The sequence below is a fragment of the Macaca nemestrina genome, chromosome 3 (genome assembly GCF_043159975.1).
Source record: "Macaca nemestrina isolate mMacNem1 chromosome 3, mMacNem.hap1, whole genome shotgun sequence".
Classification (NCBI taxonomy): domain Eukaryota; kingdom Metazoa; phylum Chordata; class Mammalia; order Primates; family Cercopithecidae; genus Macaca; species Macaca nemestrina.
Window position 1 is genome coordinate 164,780,437 of NC_092127.1, and position 27,949 is coordinate 164,808,385.

The 27,949-nt window shown below is 34.7% G+C and overlaps 1 long non-coding RNA gene across 1 annotated transcript; it reads right to left on the reverse strand.

Annotated features, from left to right (window-relative positions):
• Positions 1-661: 661 nt before the first annotated feature.
• LOC139362219 (uncharacterized) lies at positions 662-7,197 on the reverse strand. The gene is made up of 3 exons (XR_011620620.1): positions 6,734-7,197; positions 4,200-4,436; positions 662-1,112 (listed from the first exon to the last, which is right to left on the reverse strand). It is a non-coding gene; the product is annotated as an uncharacterized lncRNA (long non-coding RNA).
• Positions 7,198-27,949: the final 20,752 nt, after the last annotated feature.

Genomic DNA, 27,949 nt, shown 5'->3' on the forward strand with positions numbered 1-27,949 from the left:
AATGTTTGGAACTCCATCTATTTTTCTGAGTCGAGAATGAGATATTCATAATGTGTTCACTAATGTATCATATGATTTATAATTTTTCATTAACTCTCAAATTTCATAGTATATAAATTAAAGAAAGACGGGGTAATTTTAACAGAACTGAGATAAAGAGATTAGCATAGTTTTATAATACTTTTTGCAATATAATTTTCACTACTTTTAGGTTTTGGCCATTTTAAGAAACATAATTTTCATTTTTTTTATTTTGATCATTTTGATTATATTGACACAAAACCGAGAAAGCTAATTTTAGAACATTAACTGAGTTGATAACATCAGCTGAGTAAAAGTCACTATAGTACTATATATATATATATTAAAAAGTAAATTTATTGCTAAAAATGCTGTATACTCAAACACTTGATATGTCATGAATGTCTTTCTGGAGTAAATATCTAAATGACGATTTTATAGCTTAAATAAATATGCCATTAAAGTGTTTTTGTTACTTTTATAATGTGTTCAAATATCCCAGAAATTCTCTTTCACTGCCATCCTAAAATTAACTAAAATTTAGTTTTAGCATACAATTTTGACAATACAGCATATTATTTCGTGGGAAGCATTTTTGGACTGTGACCGCACTTGGCAGCCTCTAGGGGTGAGCGTTTACAACTTCCAAAGCCCAGGAGGGCGTGTGTTACAGTGTGCTCTTTCAGCTATGCGTCTGCAGATAACTTGTGTTAGCCCAATGGACTCTCTGCCTCATCGCAACGACAGGGGCGCCAGTGTGACAGCCTGAGTTCTTGCCCAGAGTACCGGAAGAATCAGATCCCACGTGGGCTGGAAGGTTGAATGCAAGGTTTATTGAATGGTGGAGGTGGCTCTCAGCGACATGGTTGGGGAGCCAGAAGCGGAGGATGGAGTGGGAAGGTGATCTTGTCCCGGAGTCCCGCCGCCCAGGAATCGGACTCTTCTCCAACTGTCCCTGGCTGAATTCCCCTGGGGTCTGTGTCCTTCTGCCGTTGCTGGTCGGCTGGTGTCTCTGGTGTCTGCTGGTGTGCTCCCATTTTCTTCTTGACACCCAGCCACTTGTGTCTGTGACCACTTAAGGTCTCAGGTTTCTATGGGCACAGAAAGGGAGGCATGGAGGGCTAGAGTGATCTTGGAAAACGCAACATTGGGGCGTAAAAAGAGGAGTGTCCGAGAGTGGAGCCCTAGCCGGGGTCTTTGCCCTTCTCTTCCCAGCACTTCCCTTCCTCCATCCTGTACCACACCCAACAAATAATTTAAAACACGTATTTGTGCAAAGCATCATATATGGCACAGGAGGTATAATGAAGAATAAGGCAGTTTCTAGTTTCAATAAATTCACCACGGATTTGAGTAAATCCATGTAAATCTCCAGTGTACAGGCAAGAAATAAATTGAAAGTCTAATATGTCAGAGGCATTTTCCTTGAAAAGGAGCATTTGATTAATATTCAAACACTTGATTATTCTTAATAATTTTGTCAAAATTATCAGTGGATATATACAGACTGGAGGAAATAAAATATATGATGATTGTAGTCTTAAAGTACGTGCTACAGAAACTAATTGAGTAAGCATGTTTTTGATCAAACCATTTGATTTACATTTTGTATTTATTAAATTCTTTTTTCTCTGAGCCAAGCAAGAATAAATATAACTTACAAAAATCATAAGCATCTAAATATAATTATTTTGGATAAAAATATGATGTAAACTGAAATAATTAATTGATTAATTAATTATAAATTATCAGAATCAAGAGAGATTCAAAAGAAGCACATACTACCTGGTACTGCACAATATGTCTCTTTTGTGATGAAAAATAGTCTGAATATGAGCTTACTGACCACTTCAGCAAAATGCAAAAAATAAAGTATGTTGACAGTACTAAACATTTAATACCTATCAGGATTTCAGGAAGAGAATTCTTTTTATAATACTGACTTTTTAGGAAAACTTTCTGTATAGGTGTATATGCATATGTGTGTGTGTGTGTGTGTGTGTGTGTGTGTAGAGATAGAGAGAGCAATATCTTGATTAACAATGCTGAAATGAATGCATTTTTTACTTTTATTTTAGTGGCACTGTATTAGAAAGAGGGTAACTCCTACTAAAAAATGTGTTTTAAATGATTCAGATTTGGAGAAGATAGAAATAATAACCCAATCAATAGTATAATCCTGTGGTGGACCACTTAGATCTTCCAATAAATATTAGACAAGTACAGAAATATATATATATATATATATAAAACATATCTCTCAGTCAATCCTTTATGTACATTACTTATCCATTATAACTTTACATTATGATTTGAGTATTTTGAGGCTCTATTTCCTGGAAATAGCCTGGAGTACAGTGACACTATTTGACTTCTCATAGCAAAAACCAATAGAGGAAAATTCTTAAATATCAAAAAATCAATTGAGGTAATGTAACATATTTTCTTGAAAATTAAGGAGCCTATTAAGTTCAACTACAAAAAATTGTTGTGTGATATTTTGGAGGTTAAAGAGTATGTGTGCATGTGCCTGTTGTGTTTGTGTAGCAGTAGTAGGTTTACGAACTTCAATGGAACCTGGCAGAAATGTAATATCTTTAGGCTATTATTTTGCTGAATATTATTTAATCCATGAAACCATTTAAAAATGTGTATCTTAAAGTCAGAATAATATACAATTATAATGCCAGGCAATTTGGATGTTAGCATAAATTTGATAACCAAATGATTTTTGTCACCTGAAAAATGTTCATCATCTCTGGAGGGCAGATATCTCACCTCCTGTTATATCTTCGTTTTTTGATAGAATTAATAAAGAAAACTTTTTTTCTTCTATGAGATGTTAGTTTTGGTTCTTTTAATAAACTCAAGTTATTAGATTTAAAAGTTTCTATAACAAATGCACACACACACACACACAAACTCATTCTTTTAAAAAATCTTTTCTAACAAGCAGAATTGAATTGATGTGTGATCTTGACTGAATGTGTCTCTAAAATTTTTATATTGAAACCTAACACCCAATGTGATAGTATTAGGAGGTGGGGCTCTTCGTCAGTGATTAGGTCATGATGGGAACATTCATGAATAGGACAAATGATCTTATAAAAGAGGCCTCTGAATGAGCCTTTGTCCCTTTGTCATGTGAGGACAGAGCCAGTGAAAAGACATCATCTCTGAACTAGAAAATGAGCGCTCAGCAGATATTGAGTTTGCCAGATTTGATTATGAACTTCCCAGCTTCAAGAACTGTAAGAAAAAAAAAAAGTGTTTGTTGTTTATAAACCACCCTGTCTGTGGTATGTTGTTATAGAAGCCCAAATAGACTAAGGCAATGTATTACTGTTCTATTGTTACATTAATTGTAAATAAATGTGGTACCTAAAAAGGGATTTTTTAAAATTTTGAAACTTAAATGTTATTTTTATATTGACAAATTATAGGTGCAATATGCTTATAGGGTAAAAAGTGGTGTTATGATTTTTTATCATAATGTGGAATGGTGAAATTAAATTTATTACATATTCCTCACCTCAAATATTTAACAATTTTGTGAATAAAACATTTGAAATTTTCTCTGAATAAAATGTATATGTACAATACTCAACTATTAGCTGTATTCACAATGCTGGATATTAATCTCAAAGAAATGAAAAAATAAGAAATCAAACTTGAATTGCATATGAATATGAACATGACTTATTAACATACAATCAAGGTATAACAGATATTCAATATCACATTTATAAGTTCTGAATATCACAATCATAAATTTATAAATTCCAAATAAGATATAACAGATATTCAATATCACATTTATAAATCACACCTAATTAACAAAAGTGTCCCGGGTTTCCACGTGTGCCCTAGTTACAAATATGGTACGTGTAAAACAAATCAGTTGGTTTAAGATTACCACAAAGAGACTGATTATCACTGGCAATTTGGATAATTTTTCAGTAGTGAATGATGGTTCATTGAATATATGGTAAGCATAAGTAATGGTAGTTACCAAATAGTCTGAAAAATACCACGTTGATAAATGAGTAAAGAAAAAATAAATAACTTCTTAGAAATTAAATGGTCTTAATCATGTGATTAGAATGATATTATGTAAATTCTGTTTGAAAAGAGTAGTAAAGATACATAAAGAAATATAAAGTTTATTAATGTTTTACCTGTAAATTATTTTGAAGCTTCTTACTTTAACAATTTATTTTTTAGCATGTTTTCTCTTTCTTCATTTCTGTGTATGGTGTAAATCTCTGTGGTTGAGTATATGTTTTTCCAAGTGGAAGTGGCTCTTGCTCTTGTAAGAGGTCTTGGCAGAGGGAAAGAAAACTTACAGTCTTCAACTCATTCACTATGTTGACTACAGGAATTAATCCGAGTTGTCTTGACCTTGGTTTTCTCAGCTATACAACAAGAGATTTGTATTATGTAACTAATGAAATCATTCTTACTTTTACAATTCCGTGATAATCTATGGATGTATTTTCACTTCTTTAAATAGTATTCTGTTATTGAGAATCTCTAGAGGAAATTTTTTTTTTTCTATTTTCAATCTCCTATTTTTTTGTTGTTGTTACACTAAGTGTCTCAAACACTCAAATGTTGAATAGTTAGTTGGTGGAATTTGATTAGGTTTGAGAAGAAATATGTTTCTCTTCTTTTTTATTATCTTTTAAATGTTAACTTCTTCCAGTGTCTCTGATAATCTTAATAACATCTGCATCTGTTACTACTTAGACATTATACTAGAGAAATAGTTACCATATTTTGAGTGCTAAATGACTTTCAAGCACTGTGCAGGCACCTGTAAACCTTACGTATAATCCTTATAGCTACTCTGAAAGGGTGATATTTATTTACACTTCAGAAATTAAGAAACCAAAACAAGAAAGAGGGTAAAGTTTTGCCCAGAGCCAGACATCATTAAGTTGTAGAAACTGATTTAAACTTAGGCCTGCATCATTCAAAGGTTATTTTTCTTTCTAGCACATCACATGAATTTAAGAGTCACTATAAAAATTGAATGTATAAATAGTCTTAAGGCATTTATTGAAGAATTTAAAGGGAAATCATTTACCTTTATCAAATAGAACCAGTGTATTTGAATTTTTGAGTCACAGAATAATTTTAAATATGTCTTTCTTCCAGGCCAAACCGAGTTATAAGACACTTGAGAGCAGGAACCAGAGTGATAAGGGTGCTATCCTTTACTGTCAACACTCAGTCTACTAACTTTCACATGGAACCTTTCAATAACTAGTTGAATTAGATTGAATTAAACAATATGCTAACTCCTTTTGTTTCTTAGGCATGTAAAATGTAGCTATTTAGGTACTTTTTAAAAAATCTTGACTAATGAAGATTTTTGTTACAATAAACTGTTTAGATTAAGTTTATGGGATATAAAGCCCAGCATTGCCAGGTGTGGTGGCTCACGCTTGTAATTCCAGCACTTTGGGAGGCTGAGGCAGGTGGATCGCCTGAGGTCAGGTGTTCGAGACCAGCCTGACCAATATAGTGAAACCTTGTCTCTACCAAAAATACAAAAGTTAGCCAGGCATGGTGGCCTGTGCCTGTAGTCCCAGCTACTCAAGAGGCTGAGGCAGGAGAATTGCTGGGACACAGGAGGTGGAGGTTGCAGTGAGCCCAGATGGTGTCACTGCACTCCAGCCTGGGTGACAGAGTGATACTCCGTTTAAAAAACAAACAAACAAACAAAGTAAACACAGCATTGCTTGTACAAGTTAATGGGCAAAGCTTTGGAATTCCTAGGCAGCAGCTTTCACATGTATTTTGTGACATTTTATGACATGGTGAACAAAATTATATCACAGTTATGTTCCCTATCTAAAAGTATGTGCTTTTAAACCACCTTTGAAACCAGTGACCATCTTGCAAAAAATACAGTAAAATCTGTAATACTTTCTTAAATGTATTATAATGGGAATCAGAGAAATGAAAAAGATAATTTTTAATGTCTCTGAAAATTCTTACATTGAGTAACTCAAGTAACTACAATTGACTTGTAATTTATGAAGCTTATTATGAAACGTGACAAAAAAGAAGTTATATTTGGCAATTAATGTAAGGGGCAGTGTGAAAATCGAGTTAATAAAGGTTACATTAAAAAAACGTTTCTTTTGGTAAACAAAAACAAATTTGAAAATATGTAAATAAAATGTTTCTTTCAAAAGACGATCTCTCAAAAGGGAAAAAACAAGTTCATAAAATTCATAAATTTGAGGTCATTTTGAGAAAGTGGTCAATATAACAAATTAAATAAAACACTTGGGTAAAATATTTTTAATTAAAAATGATATAAATAGTAATTCAAGTGTCATATATTATTGTTTTCCAAAATGTTAAACTAAATTATTGATTACTTTCCATTAGTGGCAAATTATTTGTCTATTTGTGACTAAAAATAAAAGATTCTTGAAGGAAATAAGCCATTCTTGAAACCAAAATCAAATAGAAATTAGTAATGTACTATTTTGCAAATCAATACAAAAGAAAGTTATTTGGTGGAATAATGGGGGAAAATCCCACTGATACATTATATTTTATTCATTCATTTGCCTTCAAGGCTGCAGCGAGGTATGATCGTATCACTGCACTCCTGCCTGGGTGACAGAGTGAGACTCTGTCTCTAAAAAAATAAAAATAAGCATTTGCCATTTGACAACTATTTTAACAATACCTTGAGATACAATGTGTTGAAGATTGATGGTCTCTGTTCTCTGGGTCTGTGTCACAAAAGCTCTAGATAATACTGCTTTCAAAACAAAGGATTGTGGTAGTGGAGTCTTCAGGAACACTTTGCATTCTTCATACACTGCAACTGTAAAGAAGGTCACTAACAGGGACTTGGGACGAAGGAGGAGTTATTGGATACATGGAGGAAGATAATAATTGAAAGAGTAAAGGGAAGTATAATCTCATTTCTGAGCAACATCAAAGACCTTCTTCAAATAAATGATCTTTAGTTTAAAATGAGACCCATATCGTGGACGTGTGTCTTTCTCCAGCCATGTTCAGCAGCAGTAGGCAGAGAGTTAACTTTTAAAGGGATTAGGGTTTAGACAAGTAAGGAGCAAGATATCAGAAGACATATGAAACAAAGTGATTTTAATGACTGATCATGAACTTTCAGTTGTGTACAGTGGGAAGAAATGAGGCTGGTACCTATAAAAGAGTTATAAGAGTCATAATTCTAGTTTCTGATGTGTTGAATGACTGTTACAATTGGGGTTCTGGAGGGAAAAAACTAGAATGATAGAAGGAGGTGGAGAGTTGAATGTTTTAAGCAGATGATGAGGGAGGAAATTGAAATTACTGTAGGAAAAAGTGTGGGCTACAACTAATAGTAAGTAGCTGAAGTGAGGGTAAAGACAAGCTTAGTGGAGGAGAAAAAGCAAAAGAACCAACAAGTCCAGTAATTGAATGAACCTCCTTCAAACATTTTGAAGTCATCAATATTTCAATAAAATTCTGCATTATTTTAATTACAAATGCCAAAAATCAAATCTCTCATGCCTAATTTTAGTTGTATCAACTATTGTATTAAAATAGCCACATGAGTTTTAAAATATAATATTACAAGCATGTTTTGTTTTAGAAAACTTGAAGATAATTTCTTATAAAAACAATTGACCATGTTTTGCCATAAGTAGTAAGATTTTCATACATCATATTGGATCAAATTCTGGAACATAAAACTTCTTCATTTCTTTTAACATCTTAACTAATATCCTAGCACTATAAAACAATGATGTCTAGTAGAAATAAGTGATTGCATATATAATTTTAAATTTTCTACTAGGCATATTTAGGGATGGAAAAAGTAATAGGTAATAATTGACCTTACAATATATTTATTTAGCCCAATATAGTCAAAATATTATCCTTTCAATATGTAATCAATATAAAAATTGTCAATGAAATGAAATAGTTCACATTTTCCTTTGATATTCTGTGCATATTTTATACTTAGAGCACATGTTAATTTGGACTAAACCATTTCAAGGGTTCAATAGCCATATTTGACTGACTATAGGTTATAGTAATGAATAGGGCAAGTTTAAAGTCATATTTCACACCATTTTATCAACAGTATAGGCCTAAAGTCATGTTTGATATTACTTTATCAAATTAATGTGGTATTATTTGTTATAAAATACTATATCACCTTAAAGGTTTTATTTTTTTCTCTGATATTTTTACTGATTATTAGAACATATTATTATTCAAAAAGAAAAAGAAAAAGGAAGAGAGAGAGAAACATCATATGGTACAAACTGCAGGCTGGTGAATTAAAATAATTGATTTATTCATAGCTTGATTCGGTGAGCTTCTATAATACCTTAATTATATCAATAGTTCATTCCATTAGAAGTTGTTTCATTTGTTCTACGTTTTGCACTCCTACTGATGAAATAATGGCTTTGTTTCTCTGCATCTTTTCATTTATGGCATTGGTTTCTTGGTTTTTTGACTCAATATAAACTAGAAAATACTATGAAGAGTATTCAATAGAAATTAACAGTCAACTGTGTATGTTCCAATTTAGTCATTAAATGTATACTGTCTGTGTAAAAAACATCCCTTGATTTCAAATTGTTAAAGATTAATTCAGGTGGTTGCTTTTAGGGAACATTGGTTCTGTACCTTTTAATTTGATTGTGAATTGAATAAACGGCCTTTCAACTTTTGCCTCTGGTTTGAGTCTTACAGTGCCACATAAATGGTGTAAGCCACCTTCATTCAGCTCAATCACACGAAGTATGCATTTCAATTTCATATAATAATTGTATTCTTCCAGTGTACTTCTTTCCAGGGGCCTAGATCCTTTTCTTGAGGCAAGTTATTCATGAAAGAGCCTCTTCAAGGTTAACTGCTATTTTTACTGTTTAAATATCCTCAAAGCCTTTTCTTCTTAAACTCACAAAATTACTGTCTTTGTCTTCAAACTCCACTCTTCCAAATATAGGTATCTATAGAGGTATGATGGATTTTTCAGTTTAGATAACATCATTTACCACAACTTTGTAGCACTCCAATATTTTTTGGATAATCTAAATATGAATTATACTAGCAACATATGCCTTTTAAGAGCCAGTATTTTCCTTCCTTATGCGTGGTTTCTGTGTAAGGGTTCTATAGCTACTCACATAAAAGCATCCTTCCTCATTAACAGCCACAAATGAACTTATCTGTGCAATAGAGAGTGCAGTGGGATAGGTGTATACTGACCTAAGAAGGCATTTGCCACATGAGTATCAGTCTGCTATTTATCAAATAAAGTCCTCCTCTCTTCAGTTTTGCTTTCTTTTTTCTAAAACATCTAACAGATTTATAGCAAGTAAATATTATCTATTTTTCAAGTACTCAATATAAGTAATGTGCAAATGGTAGCCACAATAATCTTTCAGAAGGATGAAGGCTAAGAATAAGATCCAGCAGTGAAATTTGGCATCTGAAGATGCAAATAGAATCTTCCGTGCACCTGTCTGCTTGTTACGTGGTATAAATCTTGAACCCCTTTTCCTTAGTATGTTTTCATCAAAGTCAAAAACTTTTGTGTCTATACACTGTCATTAAAAATGATTTAAAATATACCATTTCTACAGCTTCTGCTAAGAATGAGCAGCTTCTCATCCTGTTCACCAAAGCTCTAGTACTTTTCCAGTATTTTTGTCAACATTTCTGAATGTTTGATATGGGAGAAAGAAAATAAATAAACTTACAAATTAAAGTAAAAAAAAAAAATTGCTCCCACATGATCCTTCATTCTACTCATGTCTAAATATTTTAACTCCTTTAGTAGCACCATTTTAGGTGTTGTAAAATACTCAGGGCCTTAAATATTATAGGTACTCAAGAAGTACTTTTCATTAGTTGTGTGAAGTTACCATAAGTCCCAGTACCCCTAGCTATTCTGAGGATAGTGCTTACTATAAGTAACAAAGCCAAGTTTATATCTCAGCCTTTCTGTAGAGAAATTATCAAGTTGTTTAAGTTTGTCATTGACTTCTTGCTGTGTTAGGTTCACATGTTCGCTCTTAAATCTTGGCACAGTTTTTCTACTAACACTTGGTTTCCTGGTGCAAACTTAAAGTCCAACACCTGTTCCTGTCAAACAAAAATAAAAATTAATGTAGGCAAACCTCATAATTTCTTGTTCCCATTAGAAAAATACATCTCCTAGTAGTAATTCCCAACAAAACTAAAGAAACTGAAAGCTAAATTATTGTTTAAAATGTTTTCATTTTTATATTAGTTAAAAGAATTACATACATGAGAGTATACTTTCAGAAAAAAATGTTGTTGGGCTTTATATTTGACATATTTAAAACTCTCAAATTGTACCAAATCCTCTTATTTTCAGTATCTGATATGTTCATAACTTTCATGTGTCTCTGAAAACCCAGAGAAATAATTTTTAAAAGATGAAATATGTTTAATATAAGTAAAGAAAGTAACAAATTATTTCTACAAATATAGCATTTATTAGAAACTACATTTATAAATATACTAGATACAAAATAGTTTTCTTATAAATAAGTCAATTTAATCTTTACTTAAAAGAGAAACAGGGCCAGGAGGAGTGGCTCACGCCTGTAATCCCAGCACTGTGGGAGGCCGAGGAAGGTGGATTGCTTGAATCCAGGAGTTTGACACCAGCCTGGGCAACATGGCAAAACCCCGTATTTATTAAAAATACAAAACACTAGCTGAGCATACTGGTGCACACCTGTGGTCCCAGCTACTCAGGAGGCTGTGGTAGGAGAATCATCTGAGCTCAGGAGGTGAAGGCTGCGGTGAGCTGAGATCGCACCACTGCAGTCCAACCTGGGCAACCAAAGAGAGGCTCTGTCTTGAAAAATAAAATTAAATAAATAAAAGAGAAACAGTTTTCTATAAACATACAAAATATATATCTCAGCATTTAATAGACCTAAATGCAAAATAACCCCAAATAGTTAATATTTTTTCATGCATACAATAAAATTATTATCTTAAACGGTAGGTAAAAATATAGCCATCTGAGGTTCAAAATTAACTTGGATATTAACATTTCTTTTTATTGTGAATTCAAATGTTCTTGCAAGATTTCTCCACTCTAGTTAGATACAGTTCCCTGGACTCCCTATGATTTGTAACAAAGATTTTACACATTTAATCCATCTGGCCTTTGAAAACAGCCTGTACTTGGCCTGCCTCAAGGTTAGGGAGCAGTGATTTTTCTCAGTAAAACTGTTTGGACAGAGTGTGGAGTCAGTCTTATCTCCAGCATTCACAGTACAGTTCTCAACCTACACTGAAGCCATTCAGCAATTGATGTACATGTTTAAAATATTTAATATCAAAATGCAGTATGCAATAAAGGCATTGAAGGTAAGCCAATGATTTCATGTACATGTTATCATATTGCAGTGTAGGCCCTGGTACTCTCCCTGGCTAGTTAAATGAGATAGGCTTACTCAGTTATGCATCCAGCAACATATTATCAAGAAAACATAATGTCAGACACAAATTAAAGCAATAAGGACAGATTTAACTCAGTAACATTATTGCAGTAAGGAAAAGAGTCAAGTATGAACTGAACTTAGATTCCAGCAAACAAAGGCAGGAAACATTTTACAGGCTTGGGTGTGCTAAAGGAAAGGCATTGATTGGTGGGAAGGGCTGTCAGGTCCATGTGACCAGGCCACATGGATTTGCTTATTGGGAGGAGAAACAAAAATCTGTCCTTATAACAAGTTGAAGTTAGCTGCCCACAAATGGTAGGCCTTTATACTTTCACCAGGCCCAGGAACTATATTGAGAGAGTCAGTTCCCTAACTATTACCATTTCAGAGGTGGCTCTCAGGTCTTTGAGAAAACAGTTTTGGTTGGTAGATTTGCATCTCAAAACACAGAGGGTCAGGTTTGGTGGCTCATGGCAGTAATCACAGCATATGGGAAGGAGGTGGAAGGATAGCTTGACAACAGCCTGGGCACAAAGCCAGATCCTGTCTTTACAAAAAATTAGCCGAGCCTGGTGGCCTGCTCCTGGAGTTCCAGATACTCAGGAAACTGAGGCAGGAGGACCGCTTGAGGCAAGGAGTTTGAGGTTACAGTGAGCAATGATTGTGCCACTGCACTTCACTCTGGCCTGGGCGACAATGCAGTGCTGTCAAAAGGAAAAAAAAAAGAAAAACGCAGAGAAAGGTTTGATAATTGACAGATTTATAAAGTAATTGCCCTAATAGGGAATTGAGGGAGATATCTGCCTATCACCAGGTTTTAGCTGGAGCAAACGGTACATTTTCCTGCCAACACTGAACATTCTCAGGCAGATATTTTAAAGGTGGTCATCTGAGGGTCACACAGCTGAATGCTGCTAGAAGTCATGCTAGAGTGTGGTCAAGCATCACAGAGCAGAGATTAGGATGAGTTTGTAGTATGTTAAGAGTTCTGCAGATCTCAGTATTAATAGCCTTTGTTAGACTTTTTTCATTACATTTTATTTCTGTGATGTATCTCAATTTTAGTTACGACTCACGACTACAAAAGAAAGTGAGGGTGGGAGTGGATGAAATATAAAGTAATAGGATATGTCTATTTTTCCTGTAACTGTGTATCTGTGTGTTAAGAAAAGCAGTCTCACTGCTATATAGGGAATGAGGAGTGGGCATGGATAGTCTGGAGTCAATGCTGACTTACTGTGTGAACTGGGGAAATATTTTTAGTGTTTATGCCACTTCCCTATGATCCAATAGATGAAGGGACTTGGATTAAATACTCTGTAAAAACACTTCGGGCCTCTAAAACTCTGTGGAGATATGTGTCTAATTTAACGACATTGTCAATTACATCTAAATACTATAAAGTACACTAAAAGCTGTGTAGCACACCAGAGGAGGCAGCATTTTTTCTAAACTTTAAGATGTAAGTCAAGCGTGATGGCTTTATGGAGATGGCTTTTGCAGAAAGTCAATCGTGAGGGCATTTCTCACTTCAGAATATTTGAGATCAGTCACAAGGATACCCTAAATTCATTCAGTTGTTCGGAACATTTCATTCTGTACTACCTGTACATGACAAAATTGTTTTCAAGCCACATGTTCAAATTGGGATACATTATTTATTCATTTGTTCAGTGACTCAGTTGTTTATTTAGTTGTTTTTTATTCCATAGCTTCTTGAAAGTTTACGAGTAGTCTCATAATGTTTCACTGAATACAGATAGAGAACATAAGAACCGTTTCCACTACATATATATATATATATATATATTCAAGCTCACATATGAAAATATTTACAACATAAAACATGGACAATCACTAAATTAACTTCACTTTGCATGAGCCATTTTTAAAAATTACCCAAAGAAGAAAATTATTTTAATGTTGTCATTTTCACTATTTGCTTCATCTAGCAAGTTTAAACATAACTATATATTAGCTAATTTTAATAGCATGTATTTTTTCTGATTAAAAGTCATATATAGTTATTGCAGAACATTAGGAAAATATGGAAAACATGATAATATTTCCAATAAAAATATAAATAAAAAATAGGATGATATTAAATATTAAACTTCGTATTATTTTTATTTTCAAAGTAAAGTAGTCAATTAAGAGACACAGTCTGCAGAAAACTATTACATATTATCAGTCCAAGAATGGTAACTACAGTCTTCCTAGTAAGCAATATTAAAAAGAACAGCTGGTCTCAAAGGCACACATTGGATTTGTCAATCCATTCTATATATATTTCCCAGATTTCTACACAGCTGTAACACTTTTGTTTTTATTTATATGAATTTCTCAGTGTTTATGACTTTTCTGAAATCTACACATCTACAAGTAAGCCCTGCAAGTCATAATTCTCTCTCTTGAATTTTTCACTCAACTTGACCCTGTCTATATAGGTTTGATATTGCTTGTCAATCACTATTTAGCTTTTCATGAATCAACATTGCTTTATTCCTTTTTTTTTTTTTTGAGACGGAGTCTCGCTCTGCCGCCCAGGCTGGAGTGCAGTGGCCGGATCTCAGCTCACTGCAAGCTCCGCCTCCCGGGTTTACGCCATTCTCCTGCCTCAGCCTCCCGAGTAGCTGGGACTACAGGCGCCTGCCACCTCGCCCGGCTAGTTTTTTTTTTGTATTTTTTTAGTAGAGACGGGGTTTCACCGTGTCAGCCAGGATGGCCTCGATCTCCTGACCTCGTGATCCGCCCGTCTCGGCCTCCCAAAGTGCTGGGATTACAGGCTTGAGCCACCGCGCCCGGCCGCTTTGTTCCTTATAAGCTAACTTTATAAGCTAACTTTTCTTTTGTATGATTCTCAGACCAGGACCATGGGCAAGAGGATGAGTGTGTATATATATATACACACACACATACACACACACGTGCGCGTGCGCGCGCGCGCACACACACACACACACATATATACACATTTTTTTTTAATTTTTTTTACGTTAGCTTCCTGATACATGTGCGAAACTTACAGGTTTGTTACATAGGTATACATAGGTATATGTGTGCCATAGTTGTTTGCTGTACCTTTCGAAGCATTACCTAGGTTTTAAGCCCTGCATGCATTAGTTATTTATCCTGATACTCTCCCTCCCCTTGTCCCACCCCCAACAGGCCCCAGTGTGTGTTGTTCCCCTCCTTGGGTACCTGTGTTCTCATTTTTCATTTCCCACTTATGAGTGAGAACATTTGGTTTTTTTTTTCTGTGTTAGTTTGCTGAAAATAATGGCTTCCAGCTCCATCCATGTCCCTGCAAAGGACATGATCTCATCCCTTTTGTGGCTTTGTAGTATTCCATTGTGTATATGTACCATATTTTGTTTAACCAGTCTATCATTGACGGACATTTGAGTTGCTTCCATGTCTTTGCTATTGTGAATAGTGCTGCAATAAACATATATGTGCATGAGTCTTTATAATACAATGATTTATACTCCTTTGGGTATAGAATCACTAATGGGATTGATACTTGTGTATGCAACACAAATATTTCATGATGCATTTTTCAGCTCCATTAGCTTATTTATGTTCCTCTCTAAGCTGGTTATTCTAGTTAGCAGTTCCCCTAACCTTTTACCAAGGTTCTTAGCTTATTTGCATTGGGTTAGAACATGCTCCTTTACCGCAGCAAAGTTTGTTATCACCCATCTTTTGAAGCCAACTCCTTTCAATTCATCCACCTCATCCTCCTTCCAGTTCTGTTTCCTTGCTGGAGAGGTGTTACAATCATCTGGAGAAGAGACACTCTGGTCTTTTGGGTTTTCATTGTTTTTTCGTTGATTCTTTCTCATCTTCTTGAGCTTGTCTAGTTTTGATCTTTGAGGCTGCTGACTCTTGGATGAGGTTTTTGTGGGGACTTTCTTTTGTTGACACCATTGTTGTTGCTTTCTGTTTGTTTGTTTTTTCTTTCCATAGCGAGGTCCCTCTTCTGTAGATCTGCTGTGGTTTGCTGGGGATTCACTCAGGCCCTATTCATCTGGTTCACTCCCATACCTGGAGATGTCACTCTAGGAGGATGGAGAATGGCAAAGATGGGTGCCTGCTCCTTCCCCGGGGATCTCTGACCTTGAGTGGCACCAACCTGTTATCAGTAGGAATACTCCTGTACAGGATGTCTGATACACCCTGTTGTGGGGGTCTCAGCCAGTTTGGTGGCTTGGGAAGCAGAAGCCATTTAACGAGGCAATTTTGCCGTCCCTTGGTGGAGGAGGTGTGCTGCACTGTGGGGAAACCCACTTGTCTGGGCTGCACAGATTCCTCAGAGCTAGCAGGAGGAAAGATTAAGTCTGCTGGTCTGCAGAGACTGTGGCCACCGCACCCCACCCCATGCAGGGGTTCAGGCCCAGAGAGATCAGAGTTCTCTCCCTGAGACCCTGACTGGAGTTAGAGGTCCTGCAGGGAGGCCCAGCAATCACAGTGTTGACTGCCATCCTTCCTCCAAGGAGCTCAGGTGGCTTAGATAGAAGGCAGAGGTAGCAGTGGTGATAGTTGCCCCTCCCATATGGAACTCGGCAGGCTTAGGCCAATTCGATTTCAGTGGCTGTTGAGAATCTGCACAGCTCCATGGTTGAGACTCAAAGTCCCGGTGGCGTGGGCTCCTGAGTGGGATCTTCTGATCCATGGGTTGCACAGTTCCATGGAAAAAGCACAATTTCTCAGGCTGGGTACCATGCTCACTCACTGCCTCCCTTGGCAGGGGGTCGGGGGCTCCCCTGCCCCATGTAGCTCTCAGGTGGGCTGTGATACCTCACTGCTCTTCCTTCCTCTCCATGGGTCACAACAGCCACCCAGTCAATCCTGACAGAACCTGGATACATCGGTTGCTGGTGCAGGACTCACTAACTGTTTTGGATCTTTCCCATGGGAGCCTCTAATTGCTGTTGCTTCTAGTCGGCCATCTTGACTCTGCCCCAAATTCTGTATCTTTTAAGGGTCTGATGACAAGAGAAGAATGAAGTTATGAGACAAAGAGCAACAAAGACCTTTTCACGCACTAGGACAAGATGAAATTTTACCAGCAATTGAGTTCAAGGAGGTTTACATAATTTTGAAAAGTGAAAAGTATCAGGTCCACTCTCATATTTTCTTCACAAAAGTTTGGAGATGATGCAGGGTAAAATATATGTCAGCTGTATATATTTTTGGGCTCATTTAAAATAATTAGAACAGAGCAATATCCTATTTTGTCAATATATTTAAATATATACTTTTTAAGTTCAGGTGTTCTTTGAGGTACTTGGGTCTTTGGAGGAAATCAATTATGATATGTTTTATATGAGGAGGTAAAATGTCCAATAAATACTTAGAAATAAAAAACCATTGAAAATAATAAAGAAAGACATACTCAAATTTGCATATTTTCATTTAGAACTATTAGAGGTTCATAGTGATTCGAAACAAAAGCCAAGATAAATATTATTAATTATCTTTTTATTGGTTATATTTATTATCTGCTGAGAAGAGTCTCATTCTATCCTCTTAGAATTTTTGAATCATATATTTATTATAATATTGGTCATGTGTTTTGAATAATTTTGTTAGGATTTACAGAAGGAATGTAGATTCCATATATTTAACAATAGTATATAGACCAAGGCAATCACAAACTAGGATCTTATTTCACTGTGGTTCTAGCCTCTAAAGTGCCTGGTATTGTTTATGGGACATGATATTACAAGGAGTCAATATTATGTCATGGTAACGGGTGTGGGATCTGCCCAAAATGAAAGGCAATAATATTTACGTCACATACTATCTGTGTCACAGAATTATAAAAAGTAAAATTGTATATTTTAAAGCTTTTATAAATTCCTTGACATATCATAAGTAAACATTCAATAAACTGTGGCTGTTTTTACTGAGAGCACTTTTCTAGGTTATAAGTGTTCTGCAAGTTTTTCTCTTTCCCTCAAAAACTAAAAAAACAAACTCTTCTCACTAGAACAGTTTTAAGGATACAGAACATATACAGAGAAACCATTCTCTGGGAAATTGATAGCAACGTTAGACATTTGGCAAAGTGTATAACTGAGAATCAGATGTCTGCTAGTTCAGTACAATTAAGAAGATTGATGAAAAAGAAATTAAGAAAGAAATCTAATTTACAATAGCTAGAAAAAAACTCAAAGGATAAATTTAACCAATGAAGGAAAAGATCTTTACAGTGAAAACTATAAAACACTGATAAAGAAATTGAAGAGGAAACACATACAAAATGAAAAGACATTCCATATTTATGAATTGGAAGAATTAACATTGTTAAAAATGATCGATCATACTACCCAAAGCAAGCGACAGATTCAATGCTATCCCCATCAAAATGTCAATGACATTATTCACAGAAATAGAAAAAAAAAATCTAAAATGTGTATAATATGAAACCACAAGAGGCACAGTATAGCAAAAGCAATCTTAAACCAAAACAACAAAATTGAACGCATCACACTACCTGACTTAAAAAGCTAATGTAACTAAAACAGTATGGTACTGGCACAAAAACAGACACATAGACCAATGAAACAGAATAAAAGTCCCCAAAATAAATCCACATATTTACAAACAATTGATTTTCTACAAAGGCACCAAGAACATGCACCGAGGGAAAGGACAATTTCCTCAGTAAATGATTCTGGGAAAACTGGATATCCATAAGCAGAAGAATAAAACTAAACCTCTATCTCTCACAACATAAAATAAAATCAATTCAAAATAAAACCTTAAATGTAAGACCTGAAACTATGAAACTACTAGAAGAAAACAGGACAAACTGATTTTTATGGGTAAAACCTCAAAAACACAAGCAAAAAAGAAAAATAGACAAATGGGATTATGTCAAACTAAAGGATTCTGCACAGCAAAGAAAGCAATCAGAGAGTGTAGAGAGAATCTACAGAATGGGAGAACATATTTGCAAGCTAGAGATTAATATGCAGAATATACAAAGATATCAAACAACACCAAGAAAACAAATAAACTGATCTTAAAAATGGGAAAATGATCTCAATAGACTTTTCTCAAAAGAAGACATACAAAAGGCTAAGAAGTATATGAAAAAATTCTCAGCATCACTAGTCATCTGCGAAATGCAAATCAAAACCACCTTGCAATATCATCTCACACCAATTAGAATAAATATTGTCAATATAACAAAAATTAAAAATGCTGGTGAAGATGCAGAGAAATGAGAACTCCTATACACTCTTGGTGATAATGTAAATCAGTAAAAACATTGTGAAAAACCTTAGGAAGTTTCCTCGAAAAATTAAAAATAAAACTACCGTACAATCTAGCAATCCCACTACTAAGTGCATAACCAAGTGAAATGAAATTTGTATATCAATGATATATATGGACTTTCATGTTTACTGAAGTACTAGTCACAATAGCCATGATACAGAATCAACCTAAGTGTCTATCAATAAATGAATAAATCAAGAAAATGTGGTGTATATACACCGGAGAAAACTATTTAGCTATAAAAAAAAATACTACCCTGTCATTCATAGCAACACAGATGACTCTGGAGGACATGATATTAGATGGAAAAAGCCGGGCACAGATATATAAATAAGGCCTGTTTCTAGTCAAATCTGGAAGCTAAAAAATGGTCATAGAAGTAGAGAGTGAAATAGAGCATACTAGAGTCTAGGAAGGATAGTGGGGAGAGGAGGATAGGAAAGTTTCATTAACAGATACAAAATTGCAATCAAATAAGAGGAATAAGCTCTAGTGTTCGACAGTTCTGGAAGGTGACTATAGTTAACACTATTTATTGCACATTTTCAAATGGCTAGAGAAGATTTTGACTATTTCCAGCACAAAGGAATAATAAATATTTGGGGTGATGGATATGTCAAATACTCTGATTTGAATATTACGCACCGTATGTATGTATTGAAGTACATATGTATGTACCCCATATGGAAAAACAATTTTGTGTCAATTAAAAATAATCTTAAAATTAAAAAGATAGTTATAAACAAACACTTTATGAAGATTATATAGTTAAATTAAGATTTTTATGATATAGACCAAAAAGACAAAAAAGTCTCTGTCATTATGTTAACTTCCCCCCAAAATCAGGCACTTATTCTAATGTAGGGCTTTGTCGTGAGGAGTACGAGGCACTAAATGAGTGATTAGAGGGAGTTAACATTACACCAGGAGGCAAAGAAAACAAGTCACATAAGACCTGGCAGATATTTCTGACTAATCATTCCCCTACAGATAAGGAAATGCCTATGAAGTATTCCAAGTTACTATATGCATATTTTTTATCTTTATGTAGGTTTGTTAAAGTTTTTGGGTTTTTTTTTTTTTTTTTGAGACGGAGTCTTGCTCTGTCGCCCAGGCTGGGGTGCAGTGGCCGGATCTCAGCTCACTGCAAGCTCCGCCTCCCAGGTTTACGCCATTCTCCTACCTCAGCCTCCCGAGTAGCTGGGACTACAGGCGCCCGCCAACCCGCCCGGCTAGTTTTTTTGCATTTTTTAGTAGAGACGGGGTTTCACCGTGTCAGCCAGGATGGTCTCGATCTCCTGACCTTGTGATCCGCCCGTCTCGGCCTCTTAAAGTGCTGGGATTACAGGCTTGAGCCACCGCGCCCGGCCAAGTTTTTGGGTTTTTTCTTTTTCTTTTTTTTTTTGTTTTTGAGATGGAATCTCTGTCGTCCAGGCTGGATTTCAGTGTCATGATCTCGTCTCACTGCAAGCTCTACCTCCTGAGTTTACATCTTTCTCCTGGATGGTGTAACTTCAATAACCCGAAACTATTTATATATCTGCCCAAAATTTATACATCTACCTGAAAGACTTTTCCAAAGATTATGCAAGATAATTATCAATCCCTAATGGATGTAACATAACTAAAAACTTGTAACCACTATTCTTATAGTCAGTTTTGGACAGATATATATTTTTGTTTGTTTTGACAGCCATTTCAAAACTCCTCCCTTTCTGTATAGGCTGACTGTGAACCCTACATGTTCTGTAAATGATTGTGGTAAAAGAATTGTGGAGCATGATCAAAGTTTGAGAAACTACTATAATCTTAAACAAAATGACACACAAAAAAGTGTCTTGGGGGTAATTACCCTCACCATGACCACCAGTTCTTTATGAAATAAGCCACACAAAAAGCTGAAGCTGCTTGACCCAAAAGACCGGTTGTGACTCGACGTGCACTCATTGTCTGAGATTTTTGTATTTCCACATTAATTTACCGTTTTAATCATGAATGTGTTAATTCTTTTAAGCAAATTGTATTTTATTTTTTAAAATAAATGATTATGTAAATAAGACTTCTTTTGTAATTAGGGGTTTTAACCAATATTCATTTATGTGTTGTTACACTGTTAACATTTTAAATCGTATTTTTAATATGAACTTCTTTTCGTCAGCTATAATTGTTTATGTTAATGTTTAAAATAAGGAATAGAAAGAAAAAAATTCAACACTAAAGTTTTGATGTGTGTGTCAAAGCAAAATTTGCACCAATGTGAAATAGGTAAGAAAGGCTTCCCTCAAGGCTTTGCATGAGGGGAGAGAGTCTGAACTCAGCTCAAGTGAAATAAAGGATGGGAGAGTTTCTAAGAGTATACAGGAGGAATAAGTTCTAGTGGAACTTACAACAGAAGATCACGGGCTGTCTATGTTTGCTAATTTGGGCTAATTGGCCCAAAAGAACAGTCAACGTTCTCTTTTACATAGGAAATAATTTTACAGCTTGGAGCAAGACTCCCACGAAACTAGGCTCCTACCCTCCCACAGAGACTGGGAGATATGGGTGCCATTTTCCTTAGTGATTACACAACAAGTGATGAGTCTCAGGTCCTTGAGAAAGACAGTCCTGGGTTGTAACACTGGCAAGAGGCTTCTAAAAAGGCTTGCAGACAAAGGGGAAAAGAAAAAATTTACAAGTTTTTTAAAGTAATTTTTCTCTAATAAAAGGGAGATCAGGGTCTAGAGTCAGGATGAAGCCTATCTAAAGTTTTGTCACACTAAGGGGAATGTTTCATCCACGTCTGTCAGATATTTCTCCAACAGAGAATGAGTTCCTTGAGGACAACAAGAAACAGAACGCACAAAGGCTAGGCCACTAGATAGGACTCTGCCTCACAACTTTTGCAACAACCAGGTCAGAACTTGTTCTAACTGCCAGCTTCCCTAATTTTTGCCCCTAATTTCAACTTAGAACCAACGAGAAAAAGCCAAATGTGTTCTTGTGACTAAGCACATAGGTTGCTGTTTCTCTTTAGCCTGCCTCCACTTTGTCTATGCCCACAATCTCCAATCAGAGCAGGGACTTGAAACGCCCCCATCTGCCTTTGATTCTTTGTCAAACACAAGTGATGGTGGCTGACTCCCTTGCTATGGTAAGCTTTAAAAAAATAGTCTTTGCTTGTTCTCATCTGGATGATCTTCATTTATTTCCAGAGCAGAAAATCAGTATCTAGAGCTGTGAGCAATTGCTAATACCACCATCATCCATTAAAGAATTAGTTCTTGCATAAAGTCTTCTGTGCTAGAAGCATGGTTTTCTGGAAGAGGAGTATAAGAAGTCAGTGATGTGGTTTAGCACTCAGCCTAAATCACTTATTTTATGACTAGAAAATTTAACCTGTTTGACAGTCTGCTATGGTCTGAATATTTGTGTCTTTCCCAAATTCATGTATTGAAGCCTAATCACCAGTGTGGCGGTATTAAGAGGTTGGCGTGTTGGAAGATGATTAGGTCATAAGGGTAGAGCCCTCACAGTGGGATTAGTGTTCTTATACAGGAGACTCTAGAGAGCTATATTGCCCCTTCCACCATGTAAGGACACAGAGAGAAGGCCTCATCCATGAACCAGGAAAAGGCCTTCACCAGATACTAAATCTATGATGCCTTGATCTTGAATTTCCCAGCCTCCAGAACCATGAGAAATACATTTCTGCTATTTATAAACTACCTGGTTTACGGCATTTTGTTATAGTAGCCTAAATACACAAAGACAGCCTCTATTTTTATCTCTATTTTTGTAATAATAATTCTGTTTATGAGTTGCTTGAATATTCAATTAGGTAATATTTGTGAACATTGTTTCTCTTTCCCTGTGTAGGATGCTCAGTGTTTTCAGAGACTTACTGTTCTACAGATTTACTGCTAACGATATATAAATTTACCTTAAAATGCAGCTTTAAAAAATTGGTTAACAATTCTTTGTTTCTATGTATAGTGAACAATGTCTGAAGAAATTTAAAATCCTGTACATTAGCTGAAAAAATGCTCCAGGGAAAAATGGTCAAAAAACATGAAAAGGCAAAAACACCCTCTGGCCAGCATTGTTATGCAACTGAACCTGCAAAGGTACAAACGACAGTCTTGGGTAAGCACCAAGGCCCCCAGGTTGTTCTGCAACTAATGACTTACAACCATGTAATCATCTATGTAGTTTTGTTTTTCTCTAAATTATATTTTACATAGATCATGCAACCACATGATTCCAAAAGCAAACAGGCGAAAAGTAGAGTTTTGCTTGATACCTGTTCTCAATCCTCCTGGTTCCTTAACTTATTCCTGGGTATTCTACTGCCCAGAGCCAAGCACTTGTATTAGTCTCTTATTTAATCTTCCATAGTATTTTTTAAATAATAAAGTATATATTCGCTGTTACTCTTTCTTATTGTAATATATAGCATAACATACCATTTGCTTGACTCCTTGCTCTTTTTCATTTAACATTATGTCTTTACCTAGCCATACATAAAGAGCTTCCTCACTCTTCATTTGTGTATCTGTATGTGGATATAATACTTTAAAGAATTATTTTGTTTGAAGGATGTGCTATAATTTATTTAACAGATACCTACTGGTGTGCTTTTGTTTCCAGGTGCTAGTTATAGTGAAAAATGTTATGGTGAATAAACCTGTACATAAGTCGTTTCAGTCCTGTGCATCTTTATCCCTTCTTGAATGTGTTATATGGATCTAGTGTTGGTAGCATATATTCCTGTAGTGCAATTATTGAGTTACAAGGAAGTTCTATCTATCTATCCATCTATCTATCGATCGATCGATCGATCGATCGATCTATTGATCTATTATCTTTATACACACACGTTTTAAAAATACAGGAAATATTTTGAAAGCTATCAAATATCCTTTATCAGTTTCTATTGTATGTCCATATCAGCTCATTTTTCCACACCTTCACAAATGTGAGGTATTATTCAACATTTGGCTTTTACCAAGCAGACAGGTGAAAATCAGTGTCTCAATGTCTTCCTGAAGTGTATTTTATCTTACTCTGAGGAATGTTCAATACTTCTTTCTATATTAAATGGGTCTTCCCTTATTTGAAACCTGTCTCTTTATACCCTTTGCTTGTTTTCTATTTTTAAAAATAAATTTGTAAAGGATCTTTATTAGAGATATTAGCCCTTTATCTATGGGAAGTGTAGTAACATATTTCTATGCCTATATTCATATCTGTATCCATTTCTTTAATACAACTAAAATTTTCAAAATTTTCTTATTGGCTTTGTGATTTTCCCCACTTCAAGAATATAACTAAATTCTCTCACAATTTTTCATAGTCTCTCATGAGTTATTGTTTTTAATTTAAATATTAAATTAGTTTTAAATTTCTGCTCTATAAGTTATAGATTTGAATTTAATTTTTACCCACATGGTCAATTACTCATCTCAAGCCCATTTATTCCCCACAAATTGACATAATACCTTAAATTAATAAATACATTTAGGCATATTTATAAACTTTCCCTCCCATTCTTCTATTTATGTGTTATTAATACACAGCTTTAACTGATCAATCCTTGTTAATCCCAGCACACTGTAAGAAGCTAATTTTTCTTTTCTTGGTGCCGACAGTCAGATCTTTTTATATAGGTGATATAATCAGAGACTTATATTTTTATCAGATAGATACAAATTACAAGGTGGTGGTTATAAATGGAAAATAAACAGGGGCATTTACCAAACTTGATTTTTGATTTTGAAAAAATAAAATGTAATTATTTGTGTTGGTTGTTTTTATAGTGATTGATTTTAGAAAACTGTATGGATATTTATAATTGAAAATTTCAAGAAAAAGTCCTATCTCAAGTGCCAGAAAATATTTAAAATGTAAGGATACAGATTGTAGCAAGAGTATTATGTATAAGTTTTATTTGTGGTGATATTTATCAGCCTGACCAGTTTGTGTTTTCATCTTACTTAATGAATTGAACCATTTAGATTCAATAAACTTAAATTGAAAAATATGAATGCTCGGGGGACAAAATTAAAATAAAACACTTCAAAACATTTATTGGTTTTAGATTACCAGGTAACAAAGATGAGTATCTGTAGATTGTAGCAAAAAGCGCAATAAGATGGACATTTAAATTTAAAACACTTCTAGTATATTCCAGGCTTTGTATAATTGATAGTGTTAAAGTTGATTATTCTTGTTCTTCCTCTCTGCTCATCGTATTAGGTTCATTGATGATAGAGAAATAATAAATTACAAAATCATTCCAAAAGAACTTGGCATAACTCTGAGATCAGTTGCCTCAAAATAAACTAAAATTTAATGATGCATTGCTCATGTCTGCCAAACATTCTGCAAATATGTTAAGTAGGAAAAAATAAGTGTGATGTGGGTTTTTTCAGAGATGTAGTAATACCCAAGTACATACCTTGTGCTTATTTTAATTTTTCCCCACATTCCTAAAATATACTACTAAATATTGAAATCATTTCCACAATCAGAAAACGTTCCCTTTAAACTCAATTTTATTTTGCTTGCATGCTCTCCTGTGTGAGTGGGAGTAGGGTGGGGCATGGGATGGGGATGTGCACTTTGCCTTTTAGCATGCTTGTATTAGATAATAGGAACTGAGATAGACTTGTAATGTGAAGTTTTACCTTTAACTGTCTGGGAGTTAAGCTGTGTTAACTGCTCTAGTTGTTGGTTTCAGTGGCTTCAGTCTCCTCTAGTGTACTTTGATTTTACTTTTTGTCTTTTCTGTTGCCCTTGGCTTTCCTAGAAAGTCCTTAAGTAGAGTCTGAGCCTTGCAGAATTTCCAGCTGTGTTCCTGCTGTTGTATAGTAGCCCTGTTGATGTATTTTGTTGGGGAGAAAAGCGTTCTGCAAACCTATAATGAGGTTCCAGTCATTCAGTGGATCTGTGACCGTCTGCTGTGATTTTCACAAGTCTTTCTCAGTTTTGCACCCCTTCGTCGTGAGACAGAAGGTTCGCAGTGGCTAGAGTTGTGTAATTTTCCTTTCATCACGTTGGATAAGGCTGTGGAGAAGCCTTCTTCTTTTCTGTGTAGGTCTTTTTTTTTTTTTTTTTTTTTTTTCTTGAGATCATTCTGGATTTCTTTGAAAATGATTACCTTTCCCTTGTGTACATTTCCAAATGGTTACTTTTTCCTGTCCCCTAGCCAAACAAAAAGTAATTTTTCTCTGATCTTCATTAGGAGACCTCAGTAAGGTCCCTGTAGATAAAAACCCATCAAAATATGTGGTCCTTTCCCAAGCTGGGCACCTGGGAGTTTTCACCTGTCAAGCTTATCCACCCTCAGCTTGCAATAATTCACTGAAGCTTGTTCAGAGGATCCAGCGGCTTCTGCTTCAGGTAACTGATCTGTATTCCCAGAATTCACTTGTTTCTCCAGTTTTCAGAGTGGTAGCTTGTCCAGTGACCTCAATTCTCTGATGGGTTTTTAGAAAGTGTTTTTTCAGTTTGTTTGGCTTTTTGTTGTTGTTGTTGTTAGGGTGGAAATTATAACTTGTAAAGCACTTCACATATTGGAAGAGAAGCAGGAACCTAAAGGTGATTTTTAAAGTAACTTAAAAATTATTTGTTTAAGAAAAATCTTGGAATAAAATATATATTCAAGGAAGTATAGTAAATATGGCCTAGAAAGTTTAGTATTTCTTGCCATTTTTCATATTATCTTGAGAGTACTTACTGTCTGTATCCAGGCTGTTCTGAGTTAAATTAATGTGAATATAATAAATAATTATTGAAAAACATTCTGTGCATAACAACAGTTTACTCCGGTTCACTTTTGAGCAAGAGGCAGCTTCCTGGTTGAATCCAGAGACATCTGGCTTTAGATCTTTCAGTTTTATATGTGACCTTTGAGTCATTTATTGAATTACAGAAAGGAGGAAAAAGAGTAAGATGTTTACAAGAGAAAATATTGTAATTCATAATGAAAATCCACAAGGATCCCCAGAACAGCCATAAGAAAAACTCTAGGTGTAATTTTTTTTTAAACATATATGATTATAATAAATATTAATAATTTGCTGTGCTTGGGATCACTGTTTTTCAAAACAGAGAAACATCTAAGTAATTCCAAAGGAAGAGAAATTTCTTCATGAATACCAGAAATATAAATGCTTAGTGGATCAGAAATAAACAGAAACACAATATAATATTGTCTACTGTAAAAAATATCAATTATAGCTTACAGACGCCTTTTCCTAAAATTCCAATCCATAAATTTGCTTTAAGAGTTCAGAATTAATAACTTTCAAGGCATAATTAATCATTTTCATATATGATTTCCTGTGAAAAATAATATTTCTAAGACCTACTAAGAGCTTCTAGCCAGTAAATTATTTCAGTTAAATATTACCTTTTGGAGGCTAAGTTATAAACCAAAGAAACATTGGTGTGGTGCTGTAAAATATACAAAGCAACTACTCTTATGCTAATATTCTAATAACTAAAATTTTTACTAAAACTATCATTTTAATATCCATCTACAATTTTTAAAAATTCTACTTTTTAAATAAATATTTCTTATTAGGAAATTTGCATTTACTTGTCAAATATAATATTTATAATGTAATTCTTAATAGCTAAAGATTCAATTTTCTTGTAAGGAAAACAAAAGTGAAAAATGTTTATTTTTTGATGCAAAAAAATCCAATTCTTATGAAAGTGTTCTAAAACCACTGTGCTTCCATGACAAAGGTGCTTAAAAGTAGAATAAGTACTGCATTTTTAAATCTAAGGTGTCCTATTTTCAATGTAAAATATGTTAAAGTTTATCCTCGAAGGTAAATTATTTTGAAAAGGAGATTTGTTTTGTATTGCATGGCAAAATTAATGTTAATTGTGATTATGCAATGTGTCTTAAGTTTATATTCTAAATCCAGTCAAAGCAGGGTAAAAAGCAAACAAATAGTGTATCTTTATTTCAATTTTTTCTTTTTGTTTTCTTCTTTTTCCCATGATTTGCAGAAATTGGGTCAATAATTTTATGAGTAGTTTAGAACTTTAATATTCTCTTTGTATGTGTTTACCAAAAAGTCTCATTCCAAATTTCCCTTTAGAATTGTCTCTGGTGTGTATCTGATTTTAGGTCAAAGGATGTCCTCATTCTCTTGATT